The sequence below is a fragment of the Gopherus flavomarginatus genome, unplaced genomic scaffold (genome assembly GCF_025201925.1).
Source record: "Gopherus flavomarginatus isolate rGopFla2 unplaced genomic scaffold, rGopFla2.mat.asm mat_scaffold_83_arrow_ctg1, whole genome shotgun sequence".
Classification (NCBI taxonomy): Eukaryota; Metazoa; Chordata; order Testudines; family Testudinidae; genus Gopherus; species Gopherus flavomarginatus.
The window spans coordinates 188,153-200,306 of record NW_026115164.1 but is presented as its reverse complement, the minus strand read 5'-3'; the positions used below and the strand labels follow the sequence as shown (position 1 = coordinate 200,306).

The 12,154-nt window shown below is 47.7% G+C and overlaps 3 non-coding genes across 3 annotated transcripts; 1 reads left to right on the top strand and 2 right to left on the bottom strand.

The window, feature by feature from the left end:
* Window positions 1-2,411: 2,411 nt before the first annotated feature.
* Window positions 2,412-2,484, bottom strand: TRNAK-UUU (transfer RNA lysine (anticodon UUU)). The gene has a single exon. It is a non-coding gene; the product is annotated as a tRNA-Lys (tRNA).
* Window positions 2,485-4,932: 2,448 nt separating this feature from the next.
* TRNAT-UGU (transfer RNA threonine (anticodon UGU)) lies at window positions 4,933-5,006 on the top strand. The gene has a single exon. It is a non-coding gene; the product is annotated as a tRNA-Thr (tRNA).
* A 1,834-nt stretch (window positions 5,007-6,840) lies between these two features.
* On the bottom strand, window positions 6,841-6,913 carry TRNAK-UUU (transfer RNA lysine (anticodon UUU)). The gene has a single exon. It is a non-coding gene; the product is annotated as a tRNA-Lys (tRNA).
* Window positions 6,914-12,154: the final 5,241 nt, after the last annotated feature.

The window sequence follows — 12,154 nt, the reverse complement described above, 5'->3', positions numbered from 1 at the left end:
TCACCAAAACAGGGCAGTTTTGTTGCCAGACATGGCATTGCAGTGTGTGCACCAGCCAAAAGCTGCTGACCAAGGGAGCGTTGTGTGTTTTTCACACACCTGAGCAATACAATGATGCTGAAATAACTTTGTAGTGCAGACCTGGCCAAAGAATCACACACACACACACACAGAGCTTGCAAGGAAAAGCTGACCTGCTTCTCTGCTTTGGAGAATCCAAACACAAGCAAAGCTTGTCAGGCCCCAGTGGGGATGGTAGGGAGTCAGGTGGGGCAGACACTGTATTTCAACCACAGGTGGGCACTGTGGCTTAGCTGGTTAAAGCCCCTGTCTTGTAAGGAGGAGATCCTGGGTTCAGCTCCCAGTGGTGCTTTGTTGATTAACTCTGGAGGCACCTGCTATTGGCTACTGCCAATGGACAAACAAAGAGCTTGATGGCCTTTGGTCTAGCCCAGTATGGCAGTTTAAATTATACTCACAGGCACTGATAACAGAATTACTGAAAGTTTGGGAGTTAAGAGCTGATAGGTCAGTGGTCCAGCCTGTCATAGATGAGCCCCTCCTTCTGGGACAGGGGCAGGTCTGGGCTCTCACACCAGTTGCTCATTGTGGCTGTCAGAATCTGTGAGCAGCTCATTTAGTTTGCACCAAGGGTTGAGCAATGCTTCATGCACCCTGAGAATGAAATTCTAAACCACCCTTTGAAATAACGAATGCAGCAGGACGTGTTATTGTCACTGCCCCAAAGCAGATAGACAATGGAGAAATGCCACTGAGTCCAGTGTATTACTCCACTGGCATTTTTGCTTGCTAAACTCTCTCCCAACCTTGAGGGCTCCCAGAGCCCAATATTGAGCTTGAGCTGAGATGTCTACAGTGCAAATTTACCACCCCACGGCAAAAACCTCAGGAGCCTGAGCTGGCACAGGACAGCCTTGGGTGTTTCATTGCAGTGTGGACATAGCCGAGCATTATGTCTACACTGCCATTAACACACCCAAAGTCACTATTCTCAAACCCTGAGTCAGTTGATTCAGGCTTGTGGGGTTGTGCTGCAGGGTTATAAAATTACAGTGTAGACACTTGAGCTTCAGCCCAGCCTCCGAGACCCCACAAGGAGTGAGGTTTCCAAGCCTGGGCTCCAGTCTGATCCCCAGGAGCCCAAATCAGATCATCCAGGTAAGCGGGATTTTATCACAGTATAGATGCCCTCTTAGGATATGTCTACATTGCAATGTAAGCCTAGGGTTAGCAGAAGTCATGTCAGCAGCCCCAGCACATAAACATATACCACGAGGAAAAGACCCACCCCCAAATAAGCTGGGCAGTGTCCTTATCCCTACGGTTTGTAGGTCCAGCAACCAAAAGTCCTTAAATATGAGCCCCCCCGTTACTCCACTCACAGCTGTTGTCCTTAGTCAGTGCAAGCCCAGAGGTGCCTCTGTAGAGTTCACCTGCCATCCTGAGTGGAAAAGAGGAAAATAAGAAGGCACTGTACATCACTGTCTTGTCTAGGACTCACTCATCCCTCCACTGCCACCCTGTCCTAAAGTTGATTTAACACCTAAATTTTAGTATTGGGACCCCAGCCCACTTGGTCCTGGAACCCTTGTCCCTGCCTACCAAGTGCTATTGAATTGAGGGTGAGTCCCTCAATCGAGGTCTGCCAAGCACAGCTGTGCTGCCCTTGATTCACACAACAAGGATAACAACTCTTTCTTTCTCCTGTCCCAATAACAAGGAGACTGGGAATCCAACACGAGCCAAGTGATCATTTTGGCAAGCAATGCAACATATTTCCAACACACTGTAAAATCCACATGCAGACTCATACATGAAACCTTGCAAGAAAATCTTCCTGAGGGAGTCTGAAGCACCTGCTGCTGGAGGGAAGGAGGGAGCCGTGGTTTGGGATTGAGGGGCACTGGGAATAGGAGGGGCCTGTGCATTGGGATTGAGGGGCACTGGAAATAGGAGGGGGCTGTGGGTTGGGATAGAGGAGAAGGGTGAAGAGGAGTAGGCTCTGGTTGGGAGTGAGGAGCAGTGTGCATAGGAGGGGCAGTGGATTGGGACTGAGGGTCACTGGGAGTAGAGGGGACATGGGTTTAGGCTGAAGAGCATCATCATTTGGGGATCCAGCAGGATAAAGGAAGGCCGCAGGTGATTCTAATTCCTTAGAGATATTCTGTTTTGTTTTCTGTGTGTGCGTGTGCATGCAGGGGAGGAACATGCTGTGTGCCAGAGGCCTTTATTCCTCCAGGCTGCAAGGACAGTGAGGATGTTAGGAAGTTGCCCCTTCAAACCCACACACACAAAGGCCCTTCTTAGGAAAGGCACAGTCTTGAAGAGAAAAAGTAACACCAAAGAGGACATCAGAAGAACAATGTTTAAAGATATAGTGAGTAGTTTATTACCTGACCAGGGACTTGAACCCTGGACCCTCAGATTAAAAGTCTGACACTCTACCAGCTGAGTTAGCCAGGCACACAGTAAAAAAGTACAAGTTATGCAGAGGAGAAACTGGTCAAGAAAAAGGGAAATGGATACAATATGGGAAACCTGCTGCTCTGTCTCTCTTCCCAGTCCTGGCTTGGCCTGGTATTAGTGCAGGTTAAAAAGACAGGGAAATATTGGCATCTATCAGCCTTTCATAGCTGTACAAGACTCAGGCACAGTACAGAGGTGCCCATCTGCAAGTGCCGAATGGTTGGATTGGCTAATGCAGCTTGTAAACGTGCAAGGCACACTGGGATATACAGCCAAGTATCCATCACATCATTATTTCAGAGGGATAATGATGGGAAGGTTCACAATTGACTCAGTAGTTGCATACAAAGGTGCACATTTGGCGGTTACATTGGGAAATTCTGGCTCCTTCTCAGGCTCAGGTTGGCTACCTCGGTCTAGATGTAGAAGTTACAACATTGAAACTTGAAAGAGGGACCAATTTCCCATCATTTCCCACCTTTACATCCAAACATGATGACTTTCTGAATGAACCTGCCTCGTTCAGCCAGAAGATCTTGGGGTGGGTGTAGAGTCACTGGATAAAATTCTCTGCACTCTGTTCTGAATCAGGTCAGAGCAGAGGTACCTAGTGATCTAGTCTGGCTGTAAAATCTAAATATCAACCCCAAATATGGTGTGAAATTAATCCTCAGGAATGGCTGTTCCCCACCCAGACCCAGCAAAGGGCTTTCCAAGGAAGGGGGCTGTTGAGGAAGGAAAGAAGAAAGATATCCTTCCCTCCCTGCAGGAACTGGGCTCTTCACTTTGGACAGAAAGGAGGGGAAGGAAATGGCCACATGAGGGCAGCAGAACTAAAGAAATGAAACACAACAGGCTTCTGTGCACATTGATTCTGCACAGTGAAGGAACCTGACTCCTGTATCATGAAAAGCCAAAAAGCCAGCGTGTCTCGTCCACTTCTCCCTTGCCACTTGGGCGGAGGTGGGAAGGGAGAGAAATGTTCCCGGCTGAAGGTTTTGTGCTCGGCTTTGAGGATTAATCCCAAGCCTCTAGTATGGCTGCCGGGAGATGGGCTTTTGCAGCGCGGCCCTAACACTCTTCCAGCCAGCAGGTGAACCCACAGTGTCCGAGAGGAGCCTTCGGGGCGGTAAAGGGGAACATCACGGCTCCCAGCAGACCTTGAGGAGCCCATGAGGGGCCTTCAGTGGCATCCCTGGGGGAGCATAAACCCCCCTCCTTTCGATTAACAGCTGAACTCACTGACCCATGATACCACAGAGACACCTACCAGCAGCTGGTTTGCCAGAGTCGCTGCCCAGCACCCTGCAACTCTTCCTGCCAGTGCCAGAGCTCACCAGGCACTAGCCTGGAGCCAGGGCCGCTAGGTGCTGCTGAGGAGAAGCCAGCAGAGTGACACAGCGTCTGTGGATTAATAGAGGTAGATTAATCAAAACCCTCTTCTGCCAGCACCAGGTCTCCTTCTTCCTACACTGGGCCTTCAAGCGAGGGGGCGGCTGGCACAGCCCAAGAGTCTAACCTGTGAGGCAGGAGGCGGCTGATGCCTGCAGCCTGCTGGGGAGCTCCCAGAAGTTATTAAGGGACAGAGACTCAATGCCCTTAGTAACAAGGGTTTGGGGTTCATCAAGGCCAGTAAGGGGGTCACTATGTCAGCCCTGTAACCCTGGGTGTCAGGTCACCATGCAGCTTTGATCTAGAGCTCAGATCTCAACAACCGACCAGCATCGTGTCTGCCCCACCTGACTGTCTGCCAATCCCCACTGGGCCCTGACAAACGTTGCTCGTGTTTGGGTTCTGTAAAGCAGAGGAGCAGGTGAAGTTTTGCTCCCAAGGTGTGTGTGGGATTCTTTGGACAGGTCTAACTACAAAATTAGGTTGGTGTAATTACGTTACTTAGGCTGGCAATGCAGTATATCAACCTAATCCCAGGGCAGATAGCGGCTCAGCTGTCAGAACTTTCTGGAGCTATGAAAGTGGAGGGGCCCAGCCTCTGTAGCAGGAATGCAGGGCAGGTGAGTTCACGGTGGGCATTATGGGATACTGGTGGAGGCCAGTTATGGTGATATAATGACCAGCAGCATTTACACTGACAATTTGTCACTTTAAGTTTGCTGCACAAAGCTCTAGGCCTCTCGTCGAGGTGGTTTTATTTTGTCACCAAAACAGGGCAGTTTTGTCACCAGACGTGGCATTGCAGTGTGTGCACCAGCCAAAAGCTGCTGAACGAGGGAGTGTTGTGTGTTTTTCACACACTTGAGCAATATAATGATGCTGAAATAACTTTGTAGTGCAGACCTGGCCAAAGATTCACACACACACAGCTTGCAAGGAAAAGCTCACCTGCTTCTCTGCTTTGCAGAATCCAAACACAAGCAAAGCTTTCAGGCCCAAGTGAGGATAGCAGGGAGTCAGGTGTGGGCAGACACTGTAGTTAAGCCACAGGTGGGCACCATGGCTTAACTGGTTAAAGTCCCTGTCTTGTAAACAGGAGATCCTGGGTTCAACTCCCAGTGGTGCCTTGTTGATTAACTCTTGGGGCACCCACCTGGTATTGGCTGCTGTCAGTGGACAAAACACAGAGCTACATGGGCCTTTGGTCCAGCCCAGGATGGCAGTTTTAATTATACTCACAGGCACTGATAACAGAATTACTGAAAGTTTGCGAGTTAAGAGCTGATAGGTCAGTGGTCTAGCCTCTCACAGATGACCCCCCTCCCTTTGGGACAGGGGCAGATCTGGGCTCTCACACCAATTGCTCATTGGCTTCCAGAATCTGTGAGCAGCTCATTTAGTTTGCACCAAGGGTTGAGCCCTGCTTCATGCACCGTGTGTGAGAATGAAAATCCTAAACCACCCTTTGAAATAACAAATGCAGCAGGACGTGTTATTGTCCCTGCCCCAAAGAAGACAGACCAATGGAGAAATGCCATTGAGTCCAGGGTATTACTCCACTGCCATTTTACATTTTTTGCTTGCTAAACTCCCTCCAACCTTGAGGGCTCCCAGAGCCCAATATTGAGCTTGAGCTGAGATGTCTACAGTGCAAATTTACCACCCCGGCCAAAGCCTTGGAGCCCAGCCTCCGAGACCCCACGAGGGTGAGGGTTTCCAAGCCTGGGCTCCAGTTCCATTCCCAGGAGCCCAAATCAGATCATCCAGGCCAGCGGGATTTTATCACAGTATAGATGATGCCCTCTTAGGATATGTCTACATTGCAATGTAAGCCCAAGGTTAGCAGAAATCATGTCAGCAGCCCCAACACATAAACATAAACCACAAGGAAAGACCCACCCCCAAATAAGCTGGGCAGTGTCCTTTTCCCTATGGTTTGTAAATCCAGCAACCAAAAGTCCTTAAACATGAGCCCCCCCCGGCACCCCACTCACAGCGGTTGTCCTTAGTCAGTGCAAGCCCAGAGGTGCCTCTGTAGAGTTCACCTGCCATCCTGAGTGGAAAATGGGGAAAATAAGAAGGCACCGTACTCACTGTGTTGTCTAGGAACTCACTCATCCCTCCACTGCCACCCTGTCCTAAAGTTGGTTTAACACCTAAATTTTTATTGGGACCCCAGCCCACTTGGCCTTAGAAACCTTGTCCCCTGCCTAGCAAGTGCTATTGAATTGAAATTGAGTCCCTCAGTCGGGGTCTGCCAAGCACAGTTGTGCTGCCCTTGATTCACACAACAAGGATAACAACCTTTATTTCTCCTGTCCCAATAACAAGGAGACTGGGAATCCAACAAAAGCCAAAAGTGATCATTTTGGCAAGCAACGCAACATATTTCCAACGAACTGTAAAATCCACATGCGGACTCATACACGAAACCTTGCAAGAAAATCTTCCTGAGGGAGTCTGAGGCACCTGCTGCTGGAGGGAAGGAGGGAGCAGTGGTTTGGGATTGAGGGGCACTGGGATAGGAGGGGCCTGTGGGTTGGGACAGAGAAGAAGGGTGAAGAGGAGTAGGTTCTGGTTGGGAGTGAGGAGCAATATGCACAGGAGGGGCACTGGATTGGGACTGAGGGGCACTGAGAGTAGAGGGGACATGGGTTTAGGCTGAAGAGCATCATCATTGGGGATCCAGCAGGATAGAGAAGGCAGCAGGTGATTCTAATTCCTTAGGGATAGTCTGTTGTGTTTTCTGTGTGTGCATGTGCATGCAGGGGAGGAACATGCTGTATGCCCAGAGGCCTTTATTCCTCCAGGCTGCAAGGACAGAGAGGATGTCAGGAAGTTGCCCCTTCAAACCCCTACACACAAAGGCCCCTCTTAGGAAAGGCACAGTCTTGAAGACAAAAAGTAACACCAAAGAGGACATCAGAAGAACAATTTTTAAAGGTATAATGAGTAGTTTATTATCTGACCAGGGTCTTGAACCCTGGACCATCAGATTAAAAGTCTGACACTCTACCAGCTGAGTTAGCCAATCTCACAGCAAAAGAAGTACAAGTTATGCAGAGGAGAAACTAGTCAAGAAAAAGGGAAATGGATACAATATGGGAAACCTGCTGCTCTGTCTCTCTTCCCAGCCCTGGCCTGGCCTGGTATTAGTGCAGGTTAAAAAGACAGGGAAATATTGGCATCTACCAGCCTTTCATAGCTGTACAAGACTCAGGCACAGAACAGAGGTGCCCAGCTGCAAGTGCCGAATGGTTGGATTGGCTAATGCAGCCTATAGACGTGCAGGGCATGTTGGGATATTGAGCCAAGTGTCCATGACCTTCATTATTTCAAAGAGATAATGATAATGATGGGAAGGTTCACAATTGACTCAGTAGTTGCATACAAAGGTGAACGTTTGGCAGTTACACTGGGAAATTCTGGCTCCTTCTCAGGCTCAGATTGGCCACCCGGTCTAGGTGTAGAAGTTACAACATTGAAACTTGAAAAGGGGCCAATTTCCCCATCATTTCCCACCTTCACATCCAAACACGTTGACTTTCTGAATGAACCCGCCTCGTTCAGCCAGAAGATCTTGGGGTGGGTGTAGGAGTCACTGGGTAAAATTCTCTGCACTCTGTTCTGGATCAGGTCAGAGCAGAGGTACCTAGTGATCTAGTCTGGCTGTAAAATCTATATATCAACCCCAATTATGGTGTGAAATTAATCCTCAGGAATGGCTGTTCCCCACCCAGACCCCAGCAAAGGGCTCTCCAAGGAAGGGGGCTGTTGAGGAAGGAAAGAAGAAAGATGTCCTTCTCTCCCTGGAGGAACTGGGCTCTGCGCTTTGGACAGAAAGGAGGGAAGGAAATGGCCACATGATGGCAGTGGAACCTAAGAAATGAAACACAACAGGCTTCTGTGCACATTGATTCTGCACAGTGAAGGAACCTGACTCCTGTATCATGAAAAGCCAAAAGCCATTTCTTTGTGTGACAGGGGGAAAAGAGTTCCAATAATTACTGCCCATTTACTTTTGAATTATTTTACATTATAAAGAAAATTGTAACAAAATTAGTCTGAACTTGAGCTGCCTGTTATTAAAAGCCTGTTCCCCAATTCAGTTCCAACTGCCCTGCTAGAAACACCCCCAGGTCCCTGCTCACCCCAGGAAGAGGAAAAAGAGAACCCCCCACTGGGCACTGCCCTTGGCTCCAGGCTGCTGTCCCAGGTGTGTGTGGGGACTGATTGTTTGCTGCTGAGGAGGGAGCCAGTACAGGGCTCTGGTGCTCTGCTCCTAGCATCTGCCCAGCCCAGGCTGTCCTCTGCCTCAGATGCTGCTCCAAGCCTACTCTAGAGTCAAACAAGCAGGGCTCCCAGGGGAACAGAGGCTGGGACAGGGCAGCAGCCTGGTTTGGGATGAGAAGATGCTAGGAGTTCTCGTTCCCTGAGAACTGGCCTGGCTCGCTTCTCAATAGCAAACAAACCAATTCCACATCCCCTCCCCAGAAAAATCAGCCTGAAGCCAAGGGCAGCAGGGGACGATTGCCTTTAGTTCCCACCAAGGCAAGAGAGAACCCAGGGCCTTTCTAGCAGAGCTTATGGAACTGACGTGGGAAACCAGCCTTTAATAACAGGCAGCTCAAGTTGAAACTAAGTGTTTTTAATGATTTCTACAACATTAAATAACCCTGCAATCATAGTGTCATCATCCGTAAAATTGCTTCAGCCTTACAGGTTCTCAAGTACGAACCTAAACCTCTCTTCAAATCCAAGGAAGTGGAGATCAGTCAATCTTCAGAGTCATCCCACATAAAATAATCATGTTGTGGTACATAGTGGCCCCATCATGTGGCCATCGCCTTTCCCTCCTCTCTGTTAAAAGTTTTAGTATTTTGCACAGAAACTTTCTTCCCTCAGGAGAGACCTGGGAACCAGGGCTGCCAGCCAGACAAACACCTTTAAAGGAGAGTGTAACCTGTCAAAAAATGATCTCTCTCCTTCAGTTCAGTGACACCCTGAAACGTTACTTATCAGGGCAGAGCCGGAGGATTGAAAGCAGCTACATCAAGCCTCTGTGTAGCTAGCAGGAAGGAACACAGACACTCCCTTGTATCTGAAGAGATGTTTAGTTTTACCCTTGGTAAACTACAAGGCTAAAGGGAAAGGTGATGGTGGTGTCATATATAAAGAGTGAAACATGAAACAATCATCATAGTTATGCCCGTAGCAACTGTAAATATTTCTAAATTCATCTTATTATCATCAGTGTATTATTTTCTCTGTCATCTAGACATTGACTAGACCTTGACCAAGAAATTTGGGTCTTGACAAAATAATCAGCTACCTCTCATTAATGTAATGGACTTGACACACACTCGGGTGCCTCCACACAGGTTCAAGTACTAACAACAGTGGCACCTTACAGCCATAGCTTTTAATCAGGGCAATACATTGATACAAATTCCTGTTAAATCATTTCTCAGCCAGAGTCCATCTCCCACATTCTTTAAGACACTGGGTCACCATGTGGACGTTTCATTTCCCGCCTCAGTTTCACATAGAGACACAATTTCCTTTGCACAGATCCAATAACAATAAAACCTCCCTGTGTCTCTGGTCTGAGCCAGGGCACTTGATTCCAGTGAACCCTTCTCTCCTGCAATGGTGATGGTCAGACAGAGGGGACGTGACCACCTTCACCGCTGACAGTGAGATATTGGCTCGGCTCTTTCTTTCTGCTGCTGTTGTTAGTCCATGAAACATCAGGGATGGAATGCAAGGCTGAGCTCACACACCAACCCCTGAAACATTTTAGTGCCCCAGAGAAATCCTGCCCCAGGCTATTGGAATGATATGGTGGAGATTCGAATAGGAAAGGGACTGTCTGAATTGTCAGTGTGGGGAATGAACAACAATCTATAGCAATATCATTAGCCACAAACACACTAATCATGCTCCAGCTGGAAGGGAAATGGGCAGGAACTCTTGCTGTTCACCATGGGCACAATTACACTAATGCACAGCCGTGAGTGTGCTGGGGGAGCTGGTCTGAGCCATTTGAAGTGACAATTCTGTGAGAACAGGTTCATCATGTAGGGCAGCAGCTGTATATCAAGTAGTTGTGGCTGAGTGGTTAAGGTGGTGGACTAGAGATCCATTGGAGTCTCCCCACACAGGTTTGAATCCTGCCAACTGTGAAAGCATTAGTGTGTTGTCATTGATGCTGTCTTAGTGCCTGAGCATCCATGGAGCCAGATCTGGTCTCCTTCTGAGGCTGGCTATGCTTAAATTATTGCTGTAGCACTGTGGAGTAGACAGTTGCTACAGTGAGGAGAGGGGTTTTCCATCCCTGTAATAGCTGCATTGGCAAAACAATTTTTCCTTCCATTTAGCACTATCTAACCATGGCTTAGGTCAGCTTAATTATACTGGTTCTGGGGGGTTTCACACCCTGAACGACATACTTGTTAGAGGGTTTATCCCATCACCCTCCCATTCCCTGGTCCTTCTCACGTGACCAGAGAGCAGCAATTCATGAAGCTCAAAGGTGCAAACAATTCAATGTTTATTGGGGTAAACTTCCAGCAAGCAATGATTCCAGTTTCCTTCCTCAGCATCCCCCTTCCCAGCTCTGACACCATAGAGGCTTGCCTGTGACCCCTTTCCCCTGCCCTGATCCTATTCCCCCCCTTAGCAAAACATAATTCCAATTCCCCTACCTCAATTCCCATTCGCATTCCCCCACTTACTTCCTGATTGACTGCAGACTATATAGTAAAACTTGAGTTCTGCTTAGCTCTATCTTAACCAATCATTTTACTGACCAATCCTAACATAGTGTAACATGATTATCTAACCAATTATACCCCACTACCTTAATTGGTTTACACAAAACAAATTAATTATACAGCAGACAGAAACAGTTACAGAACCAGACAGAGATTATGCAGACAAGCAATAGAAAAGTGGGGACTACAGTGACAGAATAGCAAGGAAATGAGGATTTCACACCCCAGCTGTTGGTAAGTGAGTTGTTCCCAGACAGGATGCTATCATAGAAGAGGTGTGTGGTGCTGGTTGCTTAACTGTCTGGTGCACAGGGGAGGATTTTGAGGTTCACCATTACTCTCTCAGATGCCAGCACCCATCTTTTGTTCACTTTAAAAGTGAACAGGGAGATTTCCAACACTACAGAACTCATGGAGCTCCAGGAAACATGTAAATTTAGGTCCAAGTGAGTGTGTCTAAAAATCAGCTGTGCTGTAGAAGGTCTCTAGAAGTTGAAAGAGATGTGCCATCTTGACCTCCCTAAAGAGTTCCTCAGCTATTAATGGAAACTAGGGTTGATAAGTCACATTCTTTGTAATATCAGGATGGTGGACTGGTCTAAAGTGCTAGTTATAAGTTTCGTTTTTTCCAATCCATTGGGTGTTCTGGTCTCTGCATGGAGACGTGGTTTCAAATCCCACTCCTGACATGACCATTTAATTCTATCTGCAGAAAATGGCCTCACTTTAATCTCCTTTACAACAATAATACACCATTTCCTTAGCTTTTCTCTTCCAGTTGTTGTGAGAGAAGTTCCAAACCAGGGGGAAACAGGGCCTGTTCTCTCGACCCATCAGTTTTTGTCTTCCTTCATTCCAAGCCATTTCCTGAGATACATCCATATTTCCCACACTTTTATGAAACTTTAGGGTCATCATTTAATTGCCACACAACTGTACTTCTGAAGTGAAGTGAAACACAATATTTTTTGGATATTCTTGCAGAAGAGTTTTGTTTTCTGACCTGGAATTGAACAGGGGCTACCCGAGGGGGACAATGCTGCTCCCTTTTATTTGCTCGTCCAAAAAACATAAGTTTGTGGTGCCCTTTGTTTCCTTGTTCTTCAAACACCTGTCGGGGTGGCCAAGGGAGACTTGGCCCTGACTCTCAGGGTCCCTCCCTGCCCTACCTTTCTATATGATTCTGTTGTGTGGGTTTGCGCTGTGTCATTGTTCTACGCTGAGCTGTTTTGCACAGTGTCACTTTGCACTCTGATGCATTGTTTCGTGTTGTATGGTTTTTGCACTGGCTTGTGTTGCGTTGGTTTGAGCTGAGCTCTTTTGCAGTGCGTCATTTTGCCCCATGGGACGTTCATTTTCATGGTGATGAATTGTCGGCCTTTGCACTCCTACGTGTTGTCACTTTGTGCTGTGGAATGTCAGTTCACGCTGAATTGTTAGATGTTAGATTGGAGTGTTTCCACTTTTGTTGTTGTTTATATTGTATTGCGATGGCATCG